The sequence below is a fragment of the Lissotriton vulgaris genome, chromosome 10 (genome assembly GCF_964263255.1).
Source record: "Lissotriton vulgaris chromosome 10, aLisVul1.2, whole genome shotgun sequence".
In the NCBI taxonomy this organism is placed as follows: domain Eukaryota; kingdom Metazoa; phylum Chordata; class Amphibia; order Caudata; family Salamandridae; genus Lissotriton; species Lissotriton vulgaris.
Genome location: NC_141698.1, coordinates 624,313,625 through 624,339,786, shown reverse-complemented (window position 1 = coordinate 624,339,786; position 26,162 = coordinate 624,313,625). Strand labels below are relative to the sequence as shown.

Sequence of the window (26,162 nt, the reverse complement as noted above, 5' to 3'; positions counted from 1 at the left end):
GACACCTTAGAGTTGTGCAGCAAGTGCGCAATATGACTGCGTACCTGGCTCGCACCACCAGAATGTGTCTCTCCTCAGGAAGAGCCTCTACCTGCTGGAACTGTTGTCCAATTAGATCGAAGGGCGGCTGTGCCCTTGTAGACTATTGTTATTAACGGGACTCATGGTTGTACCAACAAACCAAATGCCAAACTCATTGGGGCCAACAGCTGCTAGTATATTACCGTCAGTTTAGCTGTGTATAAATTTCTGGGGGTGTTGTGATCAATCGCTCTAGGATCCCAGGCTAATATAGGTGCAGATAGATTTTATGCATGTACCACCTTGTGAGTGGGTTACTGTGGCTGTTGTCTCTATGTGTCTGTATCTTGATTAGATCTCTTCTTTGTGACACTGTAAAATGGATAATAGCATTTACTCTACAATCTTGTGACACCCTTGCACTATTCAAATGCATTGTTTGTCCATGGCGATTACCATGAGGAACATGATACTAGCTGTGGTGAGGTGACACCTGGAAAAACACTAATGTTCATTCACACACTGTAAATTTGTGGATGTATTTATCACAGTTTTGTAGTCATCTGCAGGTCCTGAGGGTTGTCAGAGCACTGGGAAAGATAGGAAAGAACCCATGCACGAAAGTCATCACATCAGATAGAGCCCTAGTGACAGAGAAAAGACAAAGTTGGCTGATGAATAATTGGGTTCATTTGGGGGTGATGACTGGGGGTCGAATTAGCATAGGGGGTTGGTGGAACTTCAGTGATGAAAAACTCAACTGTTGTGCTATTTGGGGAGACTGACTAAAGAGAAAAACAACATGTAATGGGGGTAGAATATGGGGAGCGAAGGCTAATGGAGCAAGCGAGTCGGTGCAAAAGCACTAGCATTGGAACGCTAGCCTATAGACACAACTGTGCCAGGTGCAGAGGGTCTGGAGTGTGGTGTGGCAGTACACAGCCTTAGGGGCGGTTTGAATGACACTAACATAAATATATCAGGGATACCAGTACTTTGAACTTAGGCGGGGCACAGCTTCCAAATAAATATGAGGCAAGATGTTTTGATGCTGAAGGAGGCCTAGGGGGAGTAGAGGAGAGTTGTGAGCGAGACCTCGGGAGGGTAAGTTTTGCAGGAAGGGAATTTCCTTATCTGATGTCAAGGGATGATTGATGTCATGAGATGACCTAGAGACGGGCCACTGTTGCTCAGACACACACAAACCCCTTTCCCCCTTATTAACATGAGGACTTGCAATTGACCGTAATGAAGTTTGTATTTCTTATTCTAACTTCAAGCGCACTTTGATAGTAGGGTAGGTTATAAAGCGGATCAAGGCAACTATAACTGCACTTTTAGTTTTTTGATACACTCACTTGAACGTACTTAAACACACTACCGGGAACGGTCCTCCTAACGCACCTGTCCTCACACAGATAGTGTTCTGGTTCTAACATGGTTTACCCACACTATGAGGACTGATTAGGTCCTCGCAGCGTGTGTCATACATGCCACACGCACACTATGCGCCTCTCTCTCCGTCTTTTACAAAAAAAAGTTAATATATGTTATAAGTTAAGTCCGGAAATGATTGATTGCACTGACTTGATTATTATACCCTCACAAGGCCTTTCCATTTTCAGTTTCTATCTTTAAAGATCCCTGGATCCTTTTTTTCGTAACTTCCCAGGCCTTATTCTGATCTATGTGGGACTCGGAACCCTGGTGTAGAATGACATAAGGCTTCTTCATTTTAACTTAAAGAAGCTACACTATTTTTTAGTCCCAAAAATTCGCTAGATTGTAAAGAGCTGCCATATATGGAAGAAACCCCCCAGCAGATGCTATACCTCATTAGCTGGCCTTATAGATGCATTCTTGGATTCCACACTAATAGGGCGAGGATAAGGGGCAAAACCTCAAGAAATAATTCCAGAAAAGCATCATTTCTTTTTATTTGAGAATGTTGGGAGGCAATCGACCTGCTGGGTTGAAGCACGTCTTTTTCTACCAGACTGCAAGGCTGTCTATGATCTTGATCCTTAAAAATAAAAGCTTGCAGTAGAAAATGCCCCCTCACCCCCAAATTTAAATGTCTGTCCGTTTGGATTTCGGTGGCCTTTTTCTTTATAGCGTCTGCTACAGACAGGTTTAGCTGACTGTTGTGAACGCCAATGTAATTTTTACAGGGACACAAAGTATCACGGATGGTTTTACTTCAGTCATTTTTATTTCACAATTTCATGTGATTGGAATATTGACACCACGGTGTCTAACTGTGCATATTACAGGCATACCTTAAAATCTAAGCCAGGTGTGTTGGCATTACCAATGTTTGATATAATTGGCCGCTTGCATGAAGCATGCTACACCCTGTACTGTAACTGCATGTGACTAAATGAATACAGTGACTTGCATAGCACGACACTGGAAACCAAATCACTCAGTGGCGGGCACCACATACAAAAGGTAGTGGGGCAGAGAAGGGGGGGCGCGGTAGAGGGAGCGCGGGGGCATTGAAAATAAAATGAAACTTACTTTAAGTTGATGGCCGCGTCCCCCGTTGGGTGCTTCCTCTCCATGTCCCAGCAGGCACTGGGGCTGCATCAGACTCCCTGTCCAATCCCCACGCTGCAGCACGGGGGTTGATCTGAGCCAGCTAGGAAGACATCCTGCTCAGACCAGGGAGTCTGTGGGGTTTCTTGAGCGTGGCTGCTCACACCTAAGTGCGCATGCGTGGTTTGGTTCGCCTGAGACAGCTGGGCAAACACACATGTGCACTTTGAGAGTGCACATAGCACTCCTCCTACTACCCCCTCCAATACCCCGACTGCGTCCCTCCCTGTACACGCTGTCTGCTTAAAAATAAAACTGTAATCATTATATTTGTTAGCTGTTGGCTCTGCCAGCAGCCCCTGCAATCATCTCACAGCTTTTACACTTTTGCTCTCTATCTTAGCTCTAAAGTGCCTGGTCTCCTCTTTCCCTATTCCACTACATGCATGATCATCCCTTTTTCCTCCTCAAGCTCCCATTATCCCTTCTCCCCATCAGTGAATGAACACTTAAGTTTCTCTCCTGGTTTTCTCAATCTCCCAACTTTGTGCCTCATCTTTTCCTTGTTACCCGGTGTCACAGGTGTTCCTACCATTTTTCCTCCTAAACCTGATGTTCCATTTCCACTGTCCTGATCTCCCTCCTTCTGTATGTATGAGGTTTTTATATAGTACACCACTAGCTGGGGAGCAATGGAGCTCTGTATGCCCAATTTATTCTTTGTAGCACCCTTTCTGCCAGCACTTGAGGGTTTTCATCCACCATTCTTCCTCTGTTCTAATACTTAGTGACTTCTGTTTGGTCAAATTCAGAAAAAAGCTGTAATAAATGAGATTCAGGCATTCACCTTACTTCTTTATATAAAATCGACCAAATACTGCATGTTAAGAACATTTTTAGTTCAGTGCTGTAAAAAAGACAGATCAGTAGATGAAGTTCCTTAATCGTTCTAGTACCTTGGTAATTGATTGATGTTTTGTTCTGCCCTGTACTCGGTACCCATATGAATTGGCTTTATGTCAAGGACTGTGGGTACTGAGATCATGGATGTTACACAGGTTGTACGGTCACAGGCCATCCGCTTCTAAAATGGTTACAGTGGTAGTGAAAAGATTGCATAGACATTCCTGCAGGCCACACCTTGCAGGTACTGTGGCGGAGGGGGTGGGGGGGGGGGGGTGGGGGGGCTGAGGTCTGGGTCTGGCCACAGACTTGTTCCTGTGTTCTGGAGTTTTAGACTAACACATATATTTGCGCAACCTATGAAAGTCTCTAAAGAATGGTTACCATACAAAATGGCACAGTAATAATATCAGCTGCTGACCGATGTTGTCAAAATACATAACAAATTGGCAGAAAAGCACTCTGTTGAAAGGATATTATAATTACAGTCCAAAGACCAAACATCATTGAAAACTACCTGTTGGTTTAATTAAGCCTTGGGAGCTCCTACATGTTGGGGACTCAATGACCAAGCTTACAGGCTGTATCTCATTGTGTCTGAGTTCCATTAAAAAAAATTTACACCCCATCCTCAAGTTGTGACACTAGCCCCTCTCACCTCAAAAAGTCACTGTTTGTGTCGGTGCTGTAGGGTCAGCAGGAACAGATAAACGGGCTGGCTGTGACTCACCATCTTAGCCAATGTGCTCAATCTGCTAAACAATGGCCGGCTCACTTGCCTTGTACCTGAGCCTACAGTGCATGTGTATTCCATCAACTGCTCGCCATGCCAATCTACTCACCTGAGCTCTAGGAAGTTGACTGTGCATCAAGTAGATTACAAGCAGCTGAAGCCTACAAATGCACGTATTTCAAAATGAGGTGGATAGAGTCTACCTTGGGTTTAAGAAGCTCAAACACAAAACATGGAAGCTTAACATTTGTTGACCAATTCAATAAAGATTTAATTGTAACCTGCTGTATGTCATGTGCAAATCCCCCTGCTCAGAATGCTTTGCCCATCCACAGTTCTCTCCCCCATTAAAAAACATCTAGATGTCTACAGCCCAGTTAATTATAATTCATCACGCAAAAACACATTTTAATGAATGACCATGGAGGCAAGACCATCAAAGCTTCTGTTTCATATCTCAGCAATGTATTAGACCTACTTCTTAAACCATGCAGATCCCCTTTTTCAGGCCTTACAAGGGTCGTCATACTGGGCTGGACAGGGCATGTTTCTTATGGGCATTTCCCTTGCGGACTGGAAAAACTAGATGCTTGTTTTGGCGGTCCAGAGTTACCAGTGGTGCCTCTCACATGCTCTCCAGGTCACTGGGGTTAATTTAGCAGGGATATGGCTTATGAGAGAGAAACTGAGAGTGGAATAAAAAAAGAGATAGAAGTGAGGGAAACACAGCAGAAGAAAAGAGAGTGGATGGAGAGAGTTCAAATAGAGAAAGAAGAACGAGAGAGGAGATAAGGAGAGAGACAGAATGGATGGGTGGACAATGAGAGAGACAAAAGAGCTAGAGAAAGACATAGAAAACAAAAGGAAATTGACTGGTTAGAATTGTTTTGCCCAGGCTACCTTTGTTTCCCAGTCTGGTCCTGATCCAGTGGGAGACCATTCCACTCAAGAGAGATAATTCTGTAACAGCAAAAGCATCTTTATGTGTAGTTTTAAAAACAATTTTGTCTCCTGGGCAGATGAAGGACAGCAGAACGTTCACAGCTTTTTCTTTCTCTGCGGGTGCCCTTTGTTAGGGTGCACTAAGGTTCCAAGCAGTCCTGCCCCAAACGAGGGAACAGTCACAAAACCGCTTCTCCTGTGGATGGTCTATGGCCCCCATGCAAGGGGAGATAGGTATTCTCCAGAAGTGACACAAATAATCGCTTTGAGCTGTTGCTGCATGTGTGCTCACATATGCACCTGTGCAAAGTCATAAAGTTACACATATGCTGGGGAGAGTGTTTTTGTACAGTGGTGAAACAAAACTTGAGGGATTCTCCTGCAAGAAATCTTGAATGCCCCAGGTCATACCCATGCCACTGCTCTGCAGATGTACTTCGCCTCTGTTGTCTGGTTGGCGGTCGTACAATACAGCTCCAGAAACTTTAGTGATAAGTTTTAGCTTTTGATAAATGTATGAGTTCATGAATAGTTGGATGAATGGATGACTAGATGAATAGGTTGATAAGTGATCAGATGGACTGACAGATGGTATTGATAGACAAACAAAGAAATGCAGAGAGCAGGGTAAGAAACAGAATTAAAGATTAAAGAATATATAGAGAAAAAAGTGGAAGAATTCTGCGGAAGTGGGAGAAAGATTCAGATTAAAGGGTCGAAGAAAGATAGGTAGAAAAATTGAAGGGCACAAGATATCCAGATTGAGGAAAACTGAGTGAGAGGAGAAGGATAGAAAAGGAGAGCTTAGGAGAGGTGCAAGGAAAAGGATGACATTATGTTGATGTGGAGGCGAGAAAGGCCTGGTTTTGACCTACCTGTTAGTTATCTTCTCCAGCACTCTCTGAAAAGACAACTTGGAATCCACTAAATGCTGGTGCAATTTCTCTGTGATACAATCAGATAACATGTACTTTTTCATAATTAAATCATATAGTCCATCATAAGTGTTCACCTCATTGCCTTTTATTCAGCCTTCTAGTGCTTTGACTGAGGAGTCTACACAGTCCACCCATGTGTGGTTTTGCCCTTTATGGGTGTCTCTAAACTTCACTCTGTACTCTGCTGCAGTGAGTCCAAATCATTCTATTAAGGTCTTCTTTAAATGCTGATAGGACTCAGCCACATCTTCGTTAAGGGTCAGAAGTCTATCTCTGCCCTTCACTGACAATAAGTCCCTAAGAGAACCCCAGTGCTGGTGACCTATCCTACTCATTTTGCAGACCGTCTCAAAGGCTGCAAACCAGTTGTCAATATCATCACCATCACTAAACTTTTGGACAATACCTTTGAGGATGTTAGGGTGAAAGGTTTTCTCTTTTTCCCAATTGCAATAGCTCCCACCATTATCTTTGGGCTTTAGCTTATCGTGACCCCTGTTTCTTCAAAGGCTAGTCTCCTTTCCTCAGGTTCAAGCCTTTTCTCCTCTAATGAAAGGAGTTCAGGTTCTCCCTCTAGACTTCCTACCACCTTCCAAGTAGGAGGTCTTCTAGAGTGACTTCTCTCACTCCCCACTGGTGGAAGGAGTCTGTGAAAGGGTGATGTGCTTTTGGTCTTCACCTTCTTCCCTTCATCACTTCGGGCTAGGGCATCATCCTAATCTTGTTCAAGCTCTTCTTCTGAGGAATTGTCCTCCCTCTCTAGTCTCTCTTTCTCATAGGAGCTGAGGACTTTTTCAAGTTCCTCCTTTTTAGATGTTACTCTCTAGCTAATGCCCCTAGCTTTGCACAAATCTCTCAGATCACTGATCTTCAGAGCTGGGTTCACTGACAGGTCAAGGTTCTGACCAGCCTCCATTGTGCCTAACATTTTTACCTGAAAGTTGGGACCTTGTTAAAAACTTTCTTAGTCTTTTTAATTTATTTTTGGAGTGGGGGTTTACAAGGCGCCCTAAAATTCAAATAAAAAATATTTGAGAAGACTACTTTTTGAGTCTAAAGTCCATTGTGGATTTCTCGTGTTAAATCACTTCTAACCACGTGATACTGCAAAACACAGGTTCAGGATCCCCTCCACTGTAATACCAATGCAGGAAAGTGGAGTATTATGCAGTGATGCTCGTTAGGCTTCACTATGCAATACTAAACAATACCCCAAAGATGGCCCTTAGGATTCATAATAATAAAACTTAGCTCAGTCCTGGTAGTGTGGCAGCCAGGCTTTACTAGAGAAGCATGTTTTAAGCATTTCAGAGAATTAACATGGATAGTACGAAATTGACATAACTCAAAAGAAATCTGACAGCAATTTATAAAACAAAAGCAGATTTTTATATAAATTTAGACATGAAAATGAACAAAATGGGATAAGCATATCCGGAGTTATGGATTTTAGAAGGAAAAATAAATCAGTGCATCTCACTACTGCAAAACTTTAACATTGCGGTCAATGGGAAAAATACTAGTGACAATCAGTCACTTACAGGTGGAGTTGCATGGAACCCACTGGGGGTTAAGGTGATGTGGGTCCCAAGACCAAGTCACGACAGTTTGTTCAATTTTGCCTGGCTCGAGAAGCCCAGGTGCAGAGTTGTCCGGGCTGTTTTTGATGTGAAGTAGGAGCCGCTGGGGAGCTGGTTTTACTGCTTAGATAGTGCTGGAGAGGAAACAAATGCAAAAAGTTGACAATCGGACCACTGCTGAGATCGGCCTTCGATGCTGTGGAGTTTCCTCGAGTTGCAGCAATAAAGGCAGTGGTTGCTGGACTATCCGCCAACATGCCTTAGTAGCGGGAAGGTCAGTGAGAAGTGAATTTGCTGTCCGTACATCTGGGGAAAAGGGTAGCGGCCTGAAATTTACTAGAGGTCAGGACTATGTTTCCCACAATGCACTAGACCATTTACTTTTGGACGATCCCTTGGAGGGCCTGATGAGCATTGAATCTTTGGTTCTTGGAGTGTGTTTTTTCCTGTGGTTTCTGGGAACTAGTGACACAAGCTCAAGGGAGTCTGGAGCTTGCATTGACTCTCTAAGGGGGTCTCTCTGTCAGGGAAAACAGTATTTGGTCCAGGATGAGTCACGGTCATGCAGTTACAGGATGGCTGTCACAGGTGCAGATTATCACACCTTTGCTTTGCGCAGCTCTTGAAGTCGCCGACTCTGGCCTCTTCTTTGTACTTCTCTGCACCATCACAGATCTGTGGTTCTGGTGTCATGGGTGTCCCTTAAATACTAGATTATGGGGCAATAGGGGTGAGGGTTTAAGTGACCAGTGGGCTACTAGCTCCAGCAGCTAATCTGCCCCTGAGGTGACCACATACGGGGGTAGGTGTCACCTTTTCTACTCAGAACCCTCTATCCTGCCACTTTTAAACATAGCAGAACCCTTCCCTGGCTCTACAGACCACAGAGCCTACCCTAGAGGGGTGGTTGGCCTTTTGGGGTGTACACTGTCTGACTATCAAATATTCCCTCTTGCCTAGTGCAAATATGCCTGGGGGCAGGGAAAAGGCTGTTTCCTCCTATTTGGATTTGAAAATAAAGGCTTTAATGGAAATATTTAAAAATAGACTGAAAAGTTTATTTTTGTTCAAATCCAAAGGGAGGGATTGATGTTCCTCGAAGTCTAGCAAAAGTATAGTTGCCAGATGGCTCCTGGTCTCTGGTCACAGCAAAACCAGTGGTTCCCTTTTGGGAAGACTTGTGTCCATCTTGGATAACCAAGCTGCACTCCGACAATTTTCTCAGGTCCATTAGACTCGGTACAACTATCGAGTGTTGGGATTTGGTCTCCCCGGCTACACATCAGTGCTCATTGGTGAGCAAGCGATGTGGCTACTGACTAGCCTTTGATGGGTTCCTCAGCCTTTCTGCCCTGGTGCTGTAACAGTAAATCAGCCAACTGACTCTTAAAGTTCACCTCGTCTGTCTGGGAGTTGAAAGCCACTTTTCCACAAGCCAGGCACCACAGGCACAGTACTCTGTTTGCTAACCCATGGATCAGCAGGTACTGTCCAGTGGTTAGTGCTGCATCTCTTGCCAGGTCCAGGGAACAAAAGGGCAGTTATTTTTTGGTACTTTCTCCAGTCCAGATGTCATCTGACGTCTTGGTGCCTGGGGTGTTATAATTATGCTTGACAAGGTAGCGTTTAGCTGCAGTGGCGCGTCGCGCTTTCAGCGCTGAGATTTGTTTTTTTTTTTTTTTTTTTTAAATTTTTGAAAACCTTTATTTGAGAGCACGACACACAGCTGTTTAGCCCAACATCCCGGAGGCAGGGCAGCAAAATATGAAGGAGGTCAATAGTGCGCAACATTAGAAACAGAATCATCAAAGGTTAATTTTATAATAAAGAGACAACAACTGGCGCCCGTAGGCGCGAAAGTGGCAAGAAGCAAAAAGTGTGTGACGCTGGATGTCCGGGGATGGGCAGGGAATAAGGCAGGAATACTATCAAAAAAGGAAGAACACAGGAGAGGATAGAGGGAGGTGGGGGAGGGCATCAGGAGAAATAAACACTTCGAAGCTCAGTTGGCGTCACAGGTCAGGGCAATGCAGCATCCTGCTGGTCAATCGGTTCAGGCGGTTGGCACACACCCCCCCTATAGTCATTCCATGCTCCCCAGACTTTCATCCAATTCCGAGGCCTCCCCCTGGCTACATAGACTGTCTTTTCCCTAAGCATGCACCAATCCATGTTGGCCTTCCACTGCACCAGTAGAGGGGCCGTAGTAGCGCCCCACCGCTGGGCTATGTCCCTCTTCGCCACCATGTTCCCAAGGGTGACCCACCTAGTCTGCGCGACATTATGATCGGACGGTTCCCAGACATTCAGGAGGCACCGACGGGCCTCCGCATGGGAAGCCACGCCAGTAACCTCCGCCATCACGCGGTGGATCCTCCTCCAATAGGAGGCGATCACCGGGCAATCCCAGAGGATATGTAGGAAGGTGGCAGGAGCCCCACACCCTCTGCGGCAAAGACCATCCGGGGAGAAACCCATGCGCATCAATCGGGGTCCAGTCACGTATACCCGGTGAAGGATCTTAAACTGTACGAGGCGATGACGGGAAGAAATGGCAACCTCCTTAGGAGAGGAAACCGCACTTTGCCAGTCCTCTTCGTCCAGCTCAAGGCCATCCGCCACCCACTGATCTCTCAGGCCAAGGAGGAGGTCTGTGCGTACATTTAGCAGCTTCTTGTATGCAAGGGAAATCGCACTGTCCGGCACATGCCCATCTAGGATCCTGTCCTCCAGCGGGGAACTTTCAGGAATGACGCCATCCGGCGGGGAGGCCGAGAGCAGCGCATGTCTCAACTGTGCATAACGGAAGAATTCCGTCGCGCCCAGCTGGTACTCAGTCTGTAGCTGGGGGAAGGTCTTAATCAAACCCCTAGAAATCATGTCCTCAACTCTGCTGATGCCAATGAGGTCCCATTTGTCAAAACCTTTGGTGTGCCATAGCCTACCCAGGATGTCGGAGTCAAAGAGGGGGGTGAACTTCGTGAGCCTGCCCTGCCATCCCTGCGCCTTGGTAACCGCTTTCCAAATGCGAACCGCCGTGCGGGTAGGGCCAGTCAGTTTGCGGTCAAAGGACTTGGAATATAAGGCACGGTAATAGTTCCCGCCGCCCATCAGCCACCTGTCCATGGCGTATCCAGGGTTCTCCACTGGGCCGTAAAAACCATGGTTCAGGGCAGCGAGCTGCGATGACCAATAGTACCGGCGCACGTCTGGGAGGGCTATGCCCCCGTCATACCAAGGAAGCGTGAGTTTGTGGAGGGCCACGCGGGGGCGGCCCTCCCAAAGGAGATTACGAAGAAGGCCGTCGATGTCGCGGAAGTATCGGGCCGGGACAGGGTCTTGCGTATTCTGTAGTGCATAAAGGAATCTGGGAAGTGCCATCATCTTAAAAAGGGCAGCACGGCCCAGGAGAGAGAGTGGCAGGTGGCGCCAGCTTTCGACGTCGCGTCGCAGCCGCTGAAGAGGAGGGAGCAGATTGTTGTCATATCGGAGCTTGGCGTTGCCGGATATATATATGCCCAGATATTTAAAGCCGCGCGACGCAATCTGGATGCCGCAGCCCCCGGGGAGGCGCGGGGTATCCCCTTTGAGGACATAGAGGGACGATTTGGCCCAGTTAATAACCAGGCCAGAGTATCGCCCAAATAGTTTGATGACATCACAAGCCACAATAAGGGATCTACCCGGCGAAGACATGTACAGCAGGATGTCATCAGCGTATAGAGAGACCCTGTCCTCAAAGCCGGGGGCCCATTCAATACCTCTCAGGTCGGGGTGGGAACGCAGCTGTGCCGCAAGGGGCTCAAGAGCCAGGGCAAACAACAGGGGGGACAAGGGACAACCCTGCCTTGTGCCACGGCGCAAAGGGAAGGGCGCTGATAGGCGACCATTGACCGTGACGTTGGCCATCGGGTCCGCATAGAGGAGTTTCACCCAACTGATGAAGACCGGCCCGAATCCGAGTTTAGCCAGTACCGCCCATAAGTAAGGCCACTCCAGCTAATCAAAGGCCATGGTGGCGTCCAGGGACGCTAACACCGCTGGGTCCCTGAGAGTGTGGGCCCGGGCCATAACCCCATGAAGGCGGCGCAAGTTCAGGGCGGTGTTACGGTGGGGAATGAATCCAGATTGATCGGGATGCACGAGGTCGCTTATAACTCCAATCAACCGGTTAGCCAGGAGTTTGGCAAGGACCTTGGGTTCCACATTAAGGAGGGAAATAGGACGGTAAGAGCGACATACGTCCCGTGGTTTACCTTCCTTATGGATGACCACGATGGTGGCCAGTCGTTGGTCCAGAGGAAGGGAGCCTCTTTCAAAGGATTCAAGGAACATCTTGCGGAGATGCAGGGAAACCGCATCTGATCGGATTTTGTACAGCTCCACTGGAATACCATTGGGCCCAGAGGCCTTGCCTGAATTAAGGGAGCGGATAGCAAGGTCAATCTCGTCCGCGGTGATGTCCCTATCCAGGTCCTCTCTTTCTTCCTCGGAGAGACTGGGCAGGTCGATATCAGCGAGGAAGGTCGTAGTATCCGCCTCCGAGAACTCTGAGGCAGACTCATAGACTCCGCGGAAGTAGTCCGCGAAGGAGTCCACAATGGCGCTGGGATCCGTAAGGATCGTACCGTCCTCACCAAGGAGCTCCGGCACCACTCGGCTGGCCATCTCTCTCCTATCGAGCCAGGCCAATAGTTTCCCAGCCTTATCGCCCACATCATAGATGCGGCCTTGCTGTTCCTTGGCGAGGACGAGAGCGGCATTGGTGGCCAAAGCCTGGTACTCCGCTTGTTTCAACGAGAGATTGTGGAGGGCCAGGGGGTCCGGGTCGGAGCGCAGCTGGGTCTCGAGGTGTAGCACCTCCTGCTCAATGGCCAGCATAGCCGAGTCCCTATCACGGCGGGTGGCCGCAATGAGTGCCTGGGCTTCTCCACGGAGCACCGTCTTAAAAGCCTCCCACAGTGTGACGGCCGACTCCACCGAGCCCACATTTTCGGTAAAATACAGGTCGATAGATTTAGCCAAAAGGGTGCGGGTCTTAAAATCGCGAAAATACCAAGGATTGACCGCTGCCGGGCGTTCCGACAGAGTCACGCCAAAGTCAAAGGATACCCATACCGGGGAGTGGTCGGAAATGCCTCGGGCAAGGAAGCGGGCCTCCGACACAGCTAGTGCGTCCGAGGCCAGCGTAAGGACATAATCAATCCGCGAGAAACTCCCGTGCGCACCCGACAAGAAAGAGAATTGACGAAGCGTGGGGTGCAAAAGCCGCCACGTATCCACCAGCCCAGTAGAGTCTAGAAAGGACGGCAGCCACATCTGTGGTCCACGTAGGTCGCGAGGCGGTTGGCGATCGAGGAGACCAGAGCAAACCGAATTAAAGTCGCCCCCCACTATCAGACGACCAGCCGGCATAGACAAAATGGCGCCACCAAGGTCTTGAAAAGTACTAGACTGCAGCCCTGGGGGGACGTACACAGACAACAACGTGAGGGAACGCCCTTCCCATCTCCCGGATACAGCGGCGTACCTCCCCCTATCATCTATCAAGGTGGTCACTATCTCTAAGGGAAGGGATGCGCGCATGAGAATCCCCGCCCCCCTGGAGCCGGAAGAGAACCCCGAATGAGCCACCATTTTATAACCTTTGCGATTCAGGGCTTTACAGGCATTGCCCACCAAGTGCGTCTCTTGAAGAAGTACAACATCCGGCATATGCCGTTTAACCAGTTGAATAACCACCCCTCTCTTGATACGATCACCCAACCCGTTAACGTTCCAACTAAGAATTTTCAACACCCTACCCCTCATCCCTCCGCCGCCCGCCCCACCCATCACCCAAAGACACCTGCATCAATAAAAGTCCAGGATCACCATTGTCCATGTGCCACAAGAAAAAGGAAAAGAGAAACACACAACAAACCAAGACTGTACCCAACCAACCCCCCACCCTGCACCCCTGCGTTAGACTAAAAAGCCCTCCCAACCTGCAGTGTGCCTGTCGCCCCATTAACTATTCTACCAAAGACCCAGAGGAGGAAGGAATCTCCGTGGAATCGTCCCGCCACCCACCATATAAGTAAAGGAGAGAATAATCACACCAAAGCAGTAGTCCGGCGGTCATTCGAGGCAAGGGTAGCCCCGGCTCCCAGTTCAGTCTTGCCGTTCCGCTCCGCCTGAGGCTCCTCCAACATCTTCCTCTCGCTCTTCCCGTTCTGGTGTTACAGTGTCCAGCAACTCGCTCACATTGTCCGGGTAGTCAAAAAAGTATGCGCGGCCCTTGAATTCCACACGGAGCTTCGCAGGGAATTGCATTGAGTATTTGAGACCCATGTCCCTGAGGCGTCTCTTAACTCCTGCGTAGCTCAGCCTTTGACGTTGCACCTGCCTGGTGAAATCCGGGTAAAAATGCACCTCTGCGTTTTGGTACTGTAGTGGCCCGTGCGATCTGGACGCCTGGAGGATCCCGTCTCGATCCCTGAAGTTGAGCAGGCGCGCCACAATGGGTCGTGGCATCGCCCCCGTTTTAGGTGGACCACCGGGCACACGGTGGGCACGTTCCACCGAAAAGAAATTGCTCAGTCCAGAGGGCGCCAGATGCGTCTTGACCAGTTCCTCCACAAAGAGGTCCGCCGCGCCATCTTCGGACCCTTCCGGAACCCCAACTATGCGGACGTTCTGCCGCCTGGCTCGCCCCTCAAAGTCCTCCAGCCGTTTCGAGAACTGCTCGGCAGTCGATCGTAGGTTCCGGACCTCCGTTTGCAGTTCAGAGACATCCGAGGTCAGACTAGTGGTCTTAATGTCCAGCGCTCTCACACGGTCGTTCGTCTTGCCCAAGTCGGTCCTGATTAGAGCAATATCTATGGCCATGGAATCCACCTTGTGAGACAGGATCTCGTGCTGGTGTTGTGCATCAGCACGGAGACTGGTGATGGCACCCATAATGTCCACCAGGGTAGGATCCGAGCCGTCCGGCGGGGCAGTAACTGGGGTGCCCTTGGAGACCGCACCCGACGTAGGCGGCGATTTGAGGTTAACATACCGCTCCATGCGGTTGTTCTGCGTCTGTGGTTTGCCACGACTACCTTTATTAGATGCCCTCTCCGGATCGCCTCTGCCCGCCATGTTGGGTCCACGAGAACAAAGGACCGGTGGTCTCAGGTCCGGGTCCACAGCCAGGAGTCAATCAGATCAGAAAAAACCCCCACTCAGGTCGACCAGGGCAAGGCCAGATCACAGCGTCTGCACCAAGGAGATGGCAGGCAAGGCCCTTTCAGCACGATCGAGCGAAGTGGCGAAGTGACGAAGTCCGGATGGACAATGGCACCGTTACGGAGCGGAGTTCAGCTCGACGTAACTTCGCTCAGGAGCCACCGATTTGGGATCCGATTGCAGCCCCCGCCTCAGCAGGCCGTCAGCTATACAGTGCCACCAACGTGGACCAGGATTCCAAACAGGATAGTTGCGGTGGATCGGACGGTCCACGGAGCCCCGAGCTTACGCGGCCATCTTGGTCGCCCGCTAAGCTCCTCCCCCGAGATTTGTTTTTTAAAATAACTTCCTATTATCCATTTGCTTTCATTTTGGTTGTTATCCCCTGATTTTAAACCCTCTCACTTGCACCTTAAATCGTGTCCTGCACCGCTACTTCAGCGGGTCCGGTTCCTGGGGTGGAAGCCCATTTCCGGCGCCATCTTGGAGTGGTGTGTGGTCAGCGCAGGTGCCAATACTCACATGCGCTCTACTGCGCAGGAGCCAGCTAGGTTCTTCTACTTAAAGCTCCTCCCCCAGCGCAGCGGGATCGCGCAGCGGGGTCGCCTTTCGCTTGGCCTGAGTCGTGCCAGAGTCCTGCCCGTCTGCGCCCGTCCGCGCTATGGCCGTGCGGGGCGCTGCGGGCAAGAGAACCTGTGTGAGGTAAGATACTTCTACGTGAGTCGCGATGCTCTCTTACTCTAGAGAGACTTTACGGTCTATTGGTCAGGCCGTTCAAAAATGTGTGCTACCACCTGTCCATCCTCTTTGTGGTCCTTATCAATGTTCCTGCAATAGGTGGATGCTTGACCCCCCAGTGTCTATCCACCAGAGGGGCACTTCATCTGTCCCCCGGGCTAATGGCTCTGTGCCTACTTTGCGGGTGCTGAATCTGAATGCTAGATCTGTGGTAAAACATCATCAAGCCATTTATGACCTTATTGAGGATGAGTCCCCTGACGTTTTCGCTATTACAGAAACCTGGCTTCAGGATGTGGACACGGCCATCATCAATTTAGCCTGCCCCCCTGAGTACTCTATGTACACTCTGAATCGACCTACTAGAGGTGGTGGCATTGCCCTCATAGTCAGGTCCTTTTTCACCTGTAATTGGAGCGGCCTCAACATCGCTAGCTGCGAAAGCGCCTCCTTTAAGATCCTAATCAGCCCTAAGTTTACGCTCTCTGGGATGGTTGTCTACCGACCTCCTGGTAGCGATGTAGTGTTCAGAAACGCATTTCCAGATGCTGTTAGTACGCTAGTCATGGGGTGTGCTAACTTTTCCATCTTGGGTGATCTGAACCTGCATTTCGATATTCAGACCAACCCGGCGGTGAGCAGTATTCTAGCTGATTTAGAGGCTCTCCAGCTCTTCCAACAGGTATCCCAGCCCACCCATGCAGGGGGCCACATTTTGGACCCCTTCTTTACCAACTTGGACGAGGCTAGGGTTCTGTCCATCTCCCCTATAGGGTGGACGGATCATTTTCTTGTGACCATTCGGTACCCTTTGCCTGAGACCCCTCCCACTCCATCGGTCAGAAGGGTTCCCAGGTGGCACTGGAATAAACTTAGGCTGGAAGACCTGCACCGTCTCCTAGCGGAAGAGCCGCTAGGCCCTCTGGATAATGTGGAAACGGGCTATGACCAGTTTTGTACATGGATCTCCAAGGCATTGGACTCTCTGATTCCCATTGTTTCGAGCAAATTAAGCCCTAGAGAGTCGAGTCCCTGGTATGATAGTGCGCTACGTGCCTTGAAGGGTATATGCAGACGGGTGGAAAGAGCGTGGCAGAAGTCTTATGGGGCTGACTTGAAAGCCGCATACGTTGCTTCCGTCAAAATCTACCATCGAGCTATTTTCAGAGCTCGTGCGGCATTCTATGCTTCGGAATTCCGCAACAGCTCGAATCCGTCCAAGACCATATTTAAAGCCGTTAAAGATCTTTTGGCGAAAAGGACTTCCCCTTTGGCAGTGGGGTCCATTTCCCACTGTGAGTCCTTGGCTTCCTTCTTCTTGGAGAAGGTCCAGGTTATTTACCGGGCCTTCCCCAGTACGGGGACAGTTTTGGGAGTCCTAGATGGTGCTCAAGGCGATTCTATCCTGCACTCTTTTCCCCCATTACTCTCGGAGGGGTTTAATAAATTTGCCTCGCAGATCAAATCTGGCTCTCCGTCGGATCCAGTAAGACCTGCTCTTTTTAGAGACCAGTCCTTTCTGGGGCGCTCTGCAGTATGTTCCCTAATTAATCTTTCACTGGCCTCAGGTGTGGTTCCAACCAAATGGAAGCAGGCGGTGGTTTCTCCAATCATCAAGAAGCCCTTGTTGGACCCCTCGAAACCTGAAAGCTATCGCCCTATTTCATTACTACCCTGGCCGGCGAAGATTGCGGAGGCTCATGTTAATCTGGCCTTGTCAGAACATCTTGCCCGGACCAATGCCTTAGACCCCACGCAGAATGGCTTTAGTGCTGGGCACAGCACGGAAACGGCCCTTCTTGCCATGGTAGAGCACCTACGTGCGGTGCTGGATGCTGGTCAGACGGCGGCGCTGGTATTATTAGACCTCAGCGCCGCCTTTGACACTGTTTCCCAAAGCATTCTGCTGCACCGGCTAGAGGAGATTGGCGTTGGGGGACAGGCTCTACAGTGGTTTTGCTCCTTCCTTGACAATCATTCTTTCTGTGTGGCTATCCCACCCTTTCAGTCCAAATTCCAGCCTCTGGCCATGGGGGTTCCGCAGGGATCCTCGCTGAGCCCCACGTTATTCAACCTGTACGTGAGACCGCTGGCTGAGGTCGCTAGGCAGTGGGGCCTGACTCTGATCTCGTATGCCGATGACACTCAGCTGGCGGTTACTCTCAGTGGGGATGCGGAACAAGACGCCCCCAGGTTTCAGAATGGACTAAAGGCGGGGGCTAACTGGTTGACGGCGAACTGTCTCCAGCTTAATGCCACTAAGAGAGAGATTATGATTGTCGGTAAGAGAGTGGAGCTTTGGGGTGACAGGTGGTGGCCCTCTGAACTGGGACCAGCTCCGACTCCGGTCTCGGAACTGAGAAACCTGGGAGTATGGCTGGACGCTGGCCTCACCTTCGTTGGCCATACCAAGAAAACTGCAGCCTGCTGTTTTGGCATTCTTCGGGGTTTAAGACCTGTTCTTAAATTTTTCGATGCCCCAACTAGGCAGCTGGTGATTCAGGCTACAGGTATTTCTCGCCTGGATTACGCCAGCTCCCTCCTGGTGGGGGCCAATCAGGCAGAAATTACCCGCCTACAGCGGGATCAAAATGCCGCAGCCAGAGCGATAGTCGGTCTGCCCAGATTCTGTCCTGTTTCCAATGTTCTTCGCTTCCTGCATTGGTTACCAGTGAGGAAGAGAATTCATTTTAAGGTTCTTTGTTTGACTTTTAAAATTCTGAAGGGCATAGGCCCTTAGATTCTGTCCAATTTTTTGTCCTTTTATGTTCCAACACGCTCTCTTCGTTCCTTGGGCCAGGCTCTCGCCGTGGTCCCTCGGTTCAGGCTTTGTCGTGCCGGTGGCCGATCTTTCTGTGTTAAAGCTGCAGCAATCTGGAACTCCCTCCCGGTGGAAAATCGTCTGCTGGAGGATCTTATGCTTTTTCGGATAGCCATTAAAACCTTTCTGTTTTAGTTTCCCTTTTTAGCTGTCCCCATCTGTTTTGGTCTTGAGTTGTGCTATGTTCTACCTTGTTAGGGCGCCAGGACGCTCCTTTGCTGGAGCAGCTGTGTGCACAATAAATACCTATAACATAACATAACATGCCCAGAAAGTGTCCACTGGGGATGCAGCGATTACCAGCCAATGGGATGCCATGGTTCTTTCTCGCCTAATGATGACTTCTTGCAGTGTGTGGCATCTAGCTATCCCAGAGTGCAATATGCTGCCCACTCCTAAGATGACTGAATTCTTCTTTCAGTGTGTGGAGTTTGTTAGCCTGTCCTAGAGATGTGGCTAACTGAGGGCTACATGCCCGTGGAAAAAAATCCTGTTTAGCAACTGGTTGTCCCTCTTTGTTCCCAGTACCAACCCATTTACCTGTACAAAAGCAGCCCCTCTTGTGTGTGTCCACTATTTGCCCTTTAATGGCTTCTTTCCTTTTTGGGCTCACATCCTGTGTTGCTTCCTGCCAGGGAGAGGTAACACCTCTATTGTTACCGTTCCTGGGAGTCATTCACACCTCTCCCCAGGAGGGCAAATGCTGTTTTGTGGCCAGCATCTGAACGGGGTCACTGGAAAAAGCGGGCAACAGAGTAGGAACTTTCTAAAAGTTACATTTCCTTAAATGTTACATTTTATTCGAATTAGGCAGCAAGTTTGGTTAAATGTGATGCTTATTTTGATACCTTGAAGTACCAACTTTAGTAGTCCCATTTAGAAGCTAGCCCAGCTGAGTTGTCAGCATGTAACCATGTACAACAGTGGGGCTTTTAGCCTTTCCACATTAATAACAACAATTTGGGGGTTTTACTGTTAAAATATATAACAAATACATTGGCTGTGCATCTGTTATACATCTGTATATTTTTAATATACAGCACCATGCTTTATGACTCAATAGGCCTGCTGCAGGGGTGACTTATATATATTAATACTGGAGGTATTGTGTTTTGCCATTAGTTTAAATGGCAATGTAGAGTTATGTCAGGGTGGCCTTATTTGCCACATAATCTGAATGCAATATTACAAAGGCCTCCTCCTGGCACCGCTAACACTGACTGATATTATAGCACAGAGTATTAGAGTGGCCAAGCGGGGGAAGGGAATGGGAAAGGAATGCCAGGGAAGGAGACCTGTAAAGAAAAATAGTAACACAAAATAAAACATAAAATAATGCAATCACTGTACTGCTCAGATAAATGCCAGACTATCAAAGGAAAGCTGAGGATAGAACTCTCCTTTCGAAGAACATAAACAAATTAACGACTATCACTCTGTAACACTTAAACCAAGATTTAGTTAAGACCTACTCATTGCGTCATGAATATGCACCACAATGGCTAGTGGCTCAATGTTCACATGTAAATGCTTTCTTTGGTTTCACCTCTGATGATATTGAAGAATTTATTTTCAATAATTGACATCAACAAATACGCAACAACTTACAGCCGTAAGTTGTAGAATAGTGAGTAGCAAAGTCTTACCGTAGAGATTACAACCTACTCTGAATGTGTTAAAGTGTTACAAATGTAGATGCGTAATGACCGTAGACCTGCAGAAGCCTGCAGCTTCATCGAAAAACTGCGAGAGCTGGTTGCTTTTCACCATAGATCACCACCAAGATCTGTGGCTGTTGAAAGCTATAACAAAGCAGAAGCTGCCCGCCAAAGAATCCGGAAGACAGCTGCTACACCAGGAAGAATGGTGTCATTAGACGGCAACGGGCGGCAGCGAGCCAAAATACAGCCCAGCAGAACTTGCTCCAAAGAGCAGGAGATCCGAAGGAGCTGACGCCCAAGCCCCAGCCCAGGAATCCAGAAGCGCTCCACACAAGAAGAGCAGTAACCGAATAGTGAGCTATGAAACTAGGATGTGGCTATCTTTTATAGACCTGCCACACCCAATATGGCTACCACAAGGGAACCTGGGAGATGTAGTCCAAAGACTACAAATATGCACTAAAAGAAAAACAGGACAACCAGACCCTGTCCATACTGCGGCAACACAAGAGAGGCAATAAGGGGCATAAAGAACAGTACACACACATAACATCATACCCCCATACCCTAACAGTTATGAAAACACTGAGTCCACGAACGGGTGGAAAGAGCTGCGACATGCACTTTACCACACATGGATTTGGCACACAGTGGTAGAAACTTAGGATAACGCTTTGTGGAGATGTGTGGGGCAAGCCCTAGAAGTTAGTAGTTTAAAACCGCTCTGCCAGTCTGCAGTGGCAGGCTGGGAGACACATTTTCACATTGTTGCCACCAGGGTGGCACAATAAGGAATGTAGTCATTAAGGAACACTTTAACTTTAGTTTTTACAGGGCATGGGTACCCATGGTGAAATAAACTAGATACTAGTATTCCCTTTCAATAAATCCTTGGCCTCCGCTCACGAATGCCAGTCGACAATGCTGTTCATCCATGACTGGATGAACAGTAACCAACTGAAACTGAACCCAGATACAACATAATTGATCCTTACGGGAGGCTCACTCAACCCCTGGAGCTCCTAGTTCTGGCCCAAAGAACTGGGACAACCGTCAACTCCCTCTAGCCATGCCAAAACCCTGGGAGTCGTGGTCAATAGTGACCTCACCATGAAATCTCAAATTGGATCGGCCATTTCCACCTGCTTCTTCCAATTAAGGGAAAAAAAAGAAAATCAGCCGGTTCCTAACTCAGGAAGCAAAACTACAGGCAGTCCTCGCCATGGTGATCTCACATATTGACTATGCCAACTCCCTATACTATGGCATCCTGGCATACCTTACCCACCGTCTCCAACTGATACAGAACCAGGCGGCCAAATTGATTCTGCAGGAAAACAAACGCCAACACGTCTCTTCCCTTCTGAAAAAACTACACTGGCTCTCTATATCACAGAGATGTGCCTTCAAGATGGGATTTATCATCTTTAAATCCTTTAATGGCAATAACCCCAAATTCATTAACAGCATGATCAACAGATATAATCCAACCCGCAATCTGAGATCCGCCCACTTGCACCTTTTGACAACACCTTCTTTTAAACAGAAACGATTCGGAGGATCCAGGTTCTCCACACTGGGCCTAAGATACTGGAACTTCATGCCCCTAGAGATCAGATCCTGCACAGACATCATGACCTTCCTCAAACTTAAAAAAAACATGGCTCTTTAGACAATGAAATGAAAGGAGAATTTATAAAGCGCCGCTAACTGCCACTCCTCAGGGAGTCTCCTGGCGCTATCAACAACAGGTCGAGTGGGTGACAAGAGTCTAAATGAGCTTTTGGCAAGAGGCCAGTGGTAGACCAAAGATCCACATCTTTAGCTGCTTTCTGAACTGCCCCTCATGTTCGATGGCTCTGAGCTCATTAGGCATTTTGTTCCAGGCTTTAGCTCCCAAGACGATCGCTGATCTTCCACCTCTGGTGACTACCCGAAATGCTGGGACACTGAGCAGGTTGGCCGTGGTTGACCTTAATGTTCTTGTGTTAATGTAAGGCCTAAATCTTGCTGAAAGATGTCCTGTGTCTAGGTGACAATGGGCTCTGAAAGTTGTCAATAGGAGTTTGAATAGGACCCTCTTACAGACCGCGAGCCAGTGAAGGGTCTTCAATGCAGTCGAGGCCCACGTCCTGCGTGGTAATCCTAAAATCAGCCTGGCCGCTGCATTCTGGACTACTTGAAGTCTCCTCAGGATAGATTTGTTAATTCCTGCAAGAAGGCTATTACAGTAATCCAGTCTGGATGATATGAGGGCCATTGCTACCGTCTTTTTGGCTACTACGGGAATCAAATTAAAGAATTTCCTCAAGGTTTTTATGTAACCAAAACAGGTCCCAGTCAGTTTCAAGACGTGGGGCTTGAAGGGAAGAGCAGAGTCAAACCACAGGCCTAGGTTTTTGGCCATTTCTACCGTTGATGGTGGTGCTGTAGTGTCGTCTGGCCACCAATCGTTTGGACAAAAGGCATTTCCTTTCCGTATCGGCAAGATTTCTGTCTTGCTGGTGTTGCAACAGAGATGGTTTTCACTCATCCATTGCAACCCGGCCGTCAGACAGGCTTTAAAGTTTGCCCCTACATTGGTAGTGGTCTTATCCAGGGAAAGGATCAATTGCATATCATCGGTGTATGGCGTGAACCCCTTCTCCAGCTGCGTTCCCATAATTAGAGATCAGAGTGACAAGAGGGGCCATATATACATTAAACAGCAGAGGACTCAAAGAAGCCCCCTGTGGCACCCTTGTGGTGATAACGTGTACAGATGACATGAAAGGTCCCAGCGCAATTAATTGTGTCCTGTTTGTCAAAAAAGATGTGATCCATGCCAGGGCCTGATCTAATATGCCACACGGTCTTAGTCTGTTAAGCAAGATTTTATGTGAGATCGAGTCAAACGCTGCTGACAGGTCTAGAAGAATCAGCACCGCCCTCTTGCCCTCATCCAAAATTAATTTGATGGTATCTCATATTTCCAGTAATGCCGACTCGGTGGAGTATTTTGGTCGGAAACCAGATTGGGGGGAATGAAAGGTGTGTGTTGCTTCTAAGTAGTTGGAGAGCTCCTTGTAAACAATTTTCTCTGTAATTTTCCCCAAAATGGGTAGCAGAGATATAGGTCTATAATTTGTGAGATCTGAGGGGTCGACGTTTGATTTCTTCTTTAGAGGTTTCACTATAGCGTATTTCCATTCGTCTGGGACTGTCCCTGTGGCTAATGATGAGTTGACAATCTCATTTATCACCTGACCAACGATGTCAACTATATGATACAGGAGCAATGGAGGACACGCATCCAAAGGGGAGCCAGATTTACATGACAGGATTGCTTCCTTGGTCTGGGAGAAAGTGGCTGGTTTAAATATTTGGAGGTCAACACTGCCCTCCCCATTCGGGGTTCCCTTTGTCTCCAAAGGCCCCAGAGGGTCGTGGGTCACAAAGTTCTTTTGAATTGCCTTGATTTTTTCTTTGAAGTGAGTTGCGATGTCTTCGGATAACTTCTGGGAGGGAGGGATTTCAGCATGCACCCCCTTGGGGTCAGTGAATGATTTTATGATTGTAAAGATCTCTTTTTGGTTATGCTTTGCCCTGGTGATTTGAGTATGAAAATTAGATTTTTTTGCTAATTTAATGGCTGCATGATATTTTTTCCTAAATTTTTTGAAAATCAGGCAATCGGATTCCTCATAACCCCTTCTCCATCTGCATTCCAACTGCTTGGAGTGCAGGTGGAGTTCTTCTAGTTCTTTCGAGAACCAGGGATCTCTATGGGGTTTTCTTTTACTTAAACCAGTTGGGTGGCCAGCTGGAAGCAGTTCCTCCCCTATCGATGACATCCAGGCGTGGAACCTGCTAGAGTCCTCACCGGGAACACCTGTGAGGGTAGGAACAAGCATTCGAGTAATCACGTGAATAAACTTACCACCCATCACCCTCCCAAGCAGCGCCAAGAAACAAACCTGGTGTACGTGCGCTATATAAATTAGCTACAACATAACATAACCCTTATATGTAAGTAACAATTGGGTAGCCCAGACAAACATTTATCTTTAAGGGTAGAGCACTAGCAGTGAGGTCTGGTTAGCATGCCGCAGTGCACTCTGAGTCGAAACACCAGCAGCATCAGTACAAACCTTTGGGGTGGTCATGCAAAAAAAGATGCATTTCCTTACAATCACACAGAGCATAGAAACAACACACTAAACAGTAGCCACATTCTCCAAAGGTCAGCCTGCTAGGATAGTATTGAGTGGTATCCCCAAGTCCCTCTTTCCCTTCTAATGAGTCTAGCTATTCCCCATTGTAAAAGGATATAGTTTAGCAGTTCGCCCAAGTCCCCATCAGGCTTGACAGCCTACAACAATCTTGCCTCACCTGATATCAGCCGTCTATTGCAGGAGGACCGAGCTACATCTTTGTGGGCTCCAATCTCCTGATGCTGTGGGTGCAACCTCTAATGAGCTTTACTACATAATGTATTCGGCCTTTTCAGTCTTTGTACTTTCTAAGTTGGTGTCAGATGTTCTCTCCGTGGTTCCTGTGGCAATTGGAAACAGTTCTTCATAGCTGCCTTGTCACAACGATCCAGGGTGACACCCTGACTTCACGGTTGCCCTCCTCCTGACAAACAGAGTCACCGACTCCCCTGGGACAAGGTCGATGGTCCTAGTTTCACAGTGGCCCTCCTGGCACACAGGGTCTCGGTCGTTGCTGGCACACAAGGGTATGTCCCTAGTTTCACAGTAGCCCCACTCCTGGCCCACAGGGGTCACCAATTTTGTTTCCAAAACGGTGAGAGCCCTAGTTCCTTGATGGAGTACTTTGGGTAGTTTGTTATGGTTTTTGGTGTTGAAAGCTGTCAACAAGGTTAATGTTATGGTTGTTGGTGTTGAAATCTGCCAACAAGGCCAAAAGTCCAGGGCGCCGGTACCACCTGCATCCTTCTTACATCTTAAATCACTCATCAAAAATGATGACCTGAACAAGAAGAGTATTCGTCAGGCTACCCTGTGTTCAGCCTGACAGACACTCTTCTTGCCAGGAAAAGGGTGGGGCGTGGCACCTCAGTCTAAACTGACGGGGCGGCTGGTTATGATCAAGGCCAAAGGTTATGTGAGACTACTTCCTGTTAGATCATCTAGCGGTGATGTGGCCTCACTTCCGCTGCCCCAAAGCTTTAGTAAAGTGATGCCTGGGCTCAGGGGCGGCCTTAGGCATGTGCAAGCTGTGCACCTGCACAGGGCCACCAAACCCCAGGGGCCACCACGCCAATATATATCCTTAATATAATAATCCTCTGAGGATGGATACATATTTGCGTGGCGGCCCCTGGCAGGGTTTTGGCGGCCTCCGACTCTGTTCTGCTTCCAAACACCCGAACCCCCCTTCTTCACTGGCCTCCGTGCTCCGCCCCGCCCGGACCCCCTCTTCCAGTGCCCCCTACCTACGCTCCCTGCCTAGGGCCACCATGAGCCTAGAGCCGCCCCTGTTGGGCTTTCCTTTGCAATACTTGATACATACCCGTTGGTGTGTTTGTGCGTTGTTGGATAATACTGAGATGGTGATTGCACCTAAAGACTTCTATGTACAGAGTTTGTATCTTTGATTGCCTCCTTCTAGAAGTTGTTTTTTTCAAGGGTGCAGTTGCACTAAAAAGTAATTAAAATCATGCTATTTTACTATTATCCATTCATGTTGGAACTGCCATTACTGATGGATTCACCCTACTTGGATAAGTCGAGAGGGAATACAATATAAAGTAAAATTGGTTCAATATTTTGGAGGTCTCTACTGCATTTAAATTTATGATGATATGTTCTGCCATGATTCTGCGTTCTTGTGGCCGTGGAAGCTCTGTGTTCATGTCATTTTCTTTAAGTATATAGATTCACAGGTATGAACTGTACTGGGGTAATAGCATCAACCGAAAAGACCGTACCTCCGATTCAGGTAAGTTGGATTTTGATGCTTAGGTTTCGTATGGCCAGAAATAATATTTCGGGGTGTTATCCATATACTTAAATCCGGCTAATCCAAATGAATATTCACGAAATGGGGAATAACGGTGTCCCCATTTTT

At 48.3% G+C, this 26,162-nt stretch overlaps 1 protein-coding gene across 1 annotated transcript in view; it reads left to right on the top strand.

The window, feature by feature from the left end:
• XYLB (xylulokinase) overlaps window positions 1-26,162 on the top strand; it is an 894,017-nt gene that overhangs the window by 247,176 nt on the left and 620,679 nt on the right. The window lies entirely within an intron of this gene.